This window comes from Equus asinus, chromosome 1 (genome assembly GCF_041296235.1).
Source record: "Equus asinus isolate D_3611 breed Donkey chromosome 1, EquAss-T2T_v2, whole genome shotgun sequence".
Lineage (NCBI taxonomy): Eukaryota > Metazoa > Chordata > Mammalia > Perissodactyla > Equidae > Equus > Equus asinus.
This window is the reverse complement of record NC_091790.1, coordinates 201,359,059-201,363,766: the sequence shown is the minus strand read 5'-3', so window position 1 is coordinate 201,363,766 and position 4,708 is coordinate 201,359,059. Positions and strand designations below refer to the sequence as shown.

Genomic DNA, 4,708 nt, shown 5'->3' with positions numbered 1-4,708 from the left:
AACATGTCTGCTTTTATCCCCTATAACAGCTGTTGCCCCCCCAACATTGAACCCTCTATGAGGAGGGAAGAGAGAAGAGGTGGGCCAGGACCTGAGGGGTTCACTCTGTGTTTCTCACAGACCTAAGTGAACTCCATCACCCAACCCCACTGTGATAGTCAGCCCCTCTCTTTTGGCTTCAAGTGGAAATATGTGTTATTCTTTGACTTCCCAGCACCCGAACCTTCTTCGTTTATTTCAGCAATCCCAAATAGTGTGAGTCTCTGGAAAGCACAGCTCTGCAACCTGCTATACCAAACAAATGTGCCAAATACTGCTGCCCCGTGACTGCTGGCCAAGGGCCCAGCTCAGACTTGTGGAGTGAGCGAAATACAGAAGCAGGAGACCGACTGTCCTTCATTTCAGGGAGGCAGAGCTCCAGCCTCTGATGCAGGGCTGGTGGCTCATCCAGTGTCCAGCGGGGGCAGCAGAGGCTCCTGCCCTGGCTGTGATTCTGGCCGTGGGCTCTCCCGCCCTCCCTCCGGTGCCATGGGCTCCTGATGGCCTGTCAGCCGTGGTCCCATCTGTTTCTGTTAGACAGAGGCAGGTAGTCACACGCACACACCTGTGTGCTGTGGCTAGTATAGTAATTGCTACCAGGAGTGAATTGCAAGCAAGAGCTCCTCATGGAAATGGGAGTGTGTGGGAGTTGGGGTTAATTGTCAGACCTAGTTTTACTAAGTCAGTAGAAGTCCAGGTCGCCCTTCTTCGATGGGAGTCTAGCAGACCAGGGTTCCTGGAAGCTAAATAAATTGCTGCCTGTGGTCAGCTGAAATGGAGTGCCCAGTGAGAGCAAGACGGCCGGTTACTGCTGCCTTAAGACGGGATGAGAAGCTGCAGGGGCGGGGGCTGATTCTAACACACCAGAAATGACTAGATCAAAGTCCAGCTTCTTCATTCAATGCACAGTAGGGCACACGGGGCTTTCAATGACCGTGCTGAGAGAATCTAAGGCACCACGCGACAAAACGTAACGCCAGAGGCAAAATGTGATCCTGCAGTTGCTAAATTCAGTGCCTCCCTGGTCTCTTGCATGAAAGTTGGGGTATTTCTCAGAGAACAGTACTCCAAAAGTTGTACAGGAGATTTATGAGAGGAAGTGGAGAAATCAATACGAAGATCCAAACAAATGCCAAAGGCCACCAGATCCCCATGGCAGCTGAAGCAGCCTCTCTCATCACGACAGACAGAGCTGCTCACAGTGTCCCTCACCCTGGCCCCACCCACCAAATGCAGAAGCTGCCCACTCGTGATAACTGAAAACACCTAGGGGGTCTTTCCAACCCATCATAATCCTTGTGCTACAGATTGAAATCCACCCGGCCTGTGGCTCCCAGAGGGGACAGTGCGGGGCCTCCTGCAGATCTGTCTTTGTATGGGAGATGTGGGTGTGTTCAGACTTCTCTGGGCCGCGGCTCAGCCTGCAGAGGGAGACGGTCCCCATCCCAGGTCAGAAGCCCCTTTGGGTTTTGGTTCCCAAACAGGCAGCTTTAAGCCCAATCCCTGCCCCTCCAGTTGTGCTGACCCCTGATATGAGGCATCAGGGGTCAGTGCACCTACCTTGATGCCTTGATGATCCAGGCAGGTGGGGCTGCTCACCGGGAGGATGGCTTCAGCCTTTCTGGCCAAATGCCTCCCCTGGTCTCAGCTCACAGATTTGGCCTTGGGATGAAGAGGAGGAAAAGGTAGAAGATGGAAAAGAAAGCAAAGTCCAGGCTGTGGTCTAAAGGATGAGGGTGGGGAGAACTGGGGAGATTTTAGAACAAACAGGCTGGGGAGGAGGTGGAGGAAGGAAAGAAGCGGAGGGGAGGGGTCCAGTGAGAAGAAAGTGCGCCAGCCAGAGACAGGAGAAGGGAAGGTGCCGGGCAGGGCAAAGGAGGCTTCTGGTCACTCACATGAGGGGTCAGTGGGAAAGGGGAGAGAGCTTATGGCTAGGAGAGGGTGAGTCAGGCAGGACATGGGGCTGACCAGGGATAAACAGAAATGAATGGGTTATGGAGGGTCTCTCCCTGGGGAGGTCACCACCATGAAATGGTATCAATTAGGAGACAGTTTGAAGTGGACTCCTGGCTCAGGGGAAGAGAGCTGACTCTTGGTCAAGAGCTGCGTGGTTCAGATTCCCATGCCCCTGTGAGCTTATCTCATTTAGTACTAGATGTAGGGTGGAAATCATTCTGGTCATTTCCGGGGAAGATCTGTCTCATCTGACCCAGTAAGGGCTCAGCTATGGGAAGCAGGTAAAGGCAGTAGGCCAGTTCGTGTGTTGCCCCAATGTTGCGGGGGTGGAAGGAACCCAAGACCAGCCATGTGGGATCTGGTCCAAACCCTATTATTAATCAGGTGTGCTTGGGCATGTTTCTTAATTATGGCCTCTTTTCAAGCCTACAACATGGAGCACCAAACTAAATCAGTGGTTCCTAATTCTGACATTCCATGGGGATCATCCAGTGAGCTTCTTAAAAATAGTCTCTTGGCCCCACTCCCAAGTATTCTGATTTGGGAGGTCTGACAGGAAGCCTATGAACTTTATGTCCATGGAAACTCACTCCCTGCTCTCACCACCTCACACACCAGATGCTGTGATGGGCAGCCCAGCTGGGGAACCATGGCTTCAATTTAGTCCAAAGGCCTTCCACTGACACAGCCATGGCTTTTACACAGATGTCCTTGGCTGTGGATGGATGGGGGTAGGCAGAGGATTGTGCAGAAGGCAATGGTGAGCAGGAATGCCGTCCGTCTTCAGTAGAGCAGGTCTTGTGGATTGACGAGACGTAGCTCAGTGTTCTGAAGGAGTTTCAGGTGTAATCACAGAGGTCAGAGGTCTTCATTAGACAATCATAATGAGATGAGCTTTTAAGGACAGATGCTCCTTACCTGTTCTTATTCTTACCCACTGATTTTCCAGCTTCCTTTTCCTCTCTGGAACCCATGATTCTGCACTGAGGAGAGAGAGAAAAGAGGTGAGGAGGATCAGGCCAGCCCTCTGGGAAGCCCCAGGTGACTTCCTCCACCACCTTCTCCACTCTCTCACTCCTTGACGTTAGTCCCACAAAGCCAACCAAAATCCTGCTCTTCCCCAGGCCCTCGTCAGGGCAGGGCTGGATGTGGCTCTGTGAGTCTGGAGTAGGCCCCTGTGGGACCTCTAGGACCTGAGGGCGTGGAGCCTTAGGCTAGGGCCCCTGACCCACAGCCCAGCATGCTGAGCTCAGGAAGCTAGGCAGCTACTCCACTGTAGGGGTACATGATACTCCTGTTGCTTCAACTACTCCAGTGTTATGTAGCCCACGTGGGATGCTTGGAGCAAACAGCAGGAGATGAAGACATACTCAGCCCTCTCTCTGGGAATCAAATGGATCTGAGATTCGAGCTCCTGTAAACAGGAAAATCTCAGGCTGGAGCTGAGTGAGACCCACGAGGACTGGGGGCAGGGATCTGTGCCTTGTAAACTTCAATGTGGTACAATTCACCTGAGGGAGCGTCTCTAAATGCAGAAAGTGTCTGCACTTTCTGAGAAGTTGTGGGTCAAAAAGCTTGATCTGCTTCATCTTTCTTCTTCCTGTGTCGTGGCCTGGGGGAACCGGTGATACAGCACCCACTTGGGGATTAAGTGGACTAAAAGTGAGGCAAAGCAGGGGGCACCCGGATTTGAACCGGGGACCTCTTGATCTGCAGTCAAATGCTCTACCCCTGAGCTATACCCCCTGACCTGGAAGGGGGGCATAATTAACACCTTTTACCTGTGTTGACACACCAGGACTCAGTCTTGCTGGTTGGGACGTCCTGGCCTGTTCTACTTCTCTGAGCTCTATCCTCTCTCCTGCTGTGAACCAGCCCTGCCTCTTCCCCTGTCTCTTCTATGTGCACCTGACTGAGGCCCCCCTGGTAGCCTTCTTGACCTTTACAGGTAGGGAGATCTTTAAAATCATCCAGATAATGCTCTTCAACAATAGCAGATATTGAGCCTCTACTGTATGTCGAGCACACTGGGACGGTGACATAACTGTGACTGACCAGTGGCCGTGCCTTCCCTTGTGCTGAAAGAAGGTTCAGAGCTCACATCTGAAGATTATTTGATGAGATAGAATCATGTTCATGATAATTCATCAAGTGAAAAGGAAGATGACAAAACAGTGTGCCTGGGAGGGATTATAGATGATTTCAGCTTTTTAATGTGCTCTTATTTATCTTTCAACTTTTCCATCTTGGGCATTTGTAAAAAAAAGAAAGCCTTGTAAAAAAAAAAAAAAAAAGCCTTTTTTTGTAAAAAGGCTTTTGTAAGAAAAAAATGATGCTTAAGAAAAATTATACCCTAGAAGAGATCCACTTCTAGGAATGTATCCTTCAGAAATACTCATATGAGTTCACGAAGACACGTGTATGTGGAGGCTCATTGTAGCCATTTTTTTTGTGTTAGCAATAAACTGGAAAGCACCTAAATATCCATGGACAGGGACTAGGTGACAAACATGATGGTACAGTCATTGCACGGGATATGGTGCAACAGTAAAAGGTAAAATAGGTCCAGAGTCCTCGCATGGAAAGACGCTTAAACAATACCATTAAGTGAAAAAAATAAATTGCGTGACATTCATATGGTGTAAGCTCATTTGGGCTTTTAAAAAGATATGACATATACATATTATTATATATATACACACATTCAAAGATA

General features: G+C 49.9%; 1 non-coding gene across 1 annotated transcript; it reads right to left on the bottom strand.

Annotated features, from left to right (window-relative positions):
• Positions 1-3,669: 3,669 nt before the first annotated feature.
• Positions 3,670-3,741, bottom strand: TRNAC-GCA (transfer RNA cysteine (anticodon GCA)). Its single transcript has one exon. It is a non-coding gene; the product is annotated as a tRNA-Cys (tRNA).
• Between the last annotated feature and the right edge of the window lie 967 nt (positions 3,742-4,708).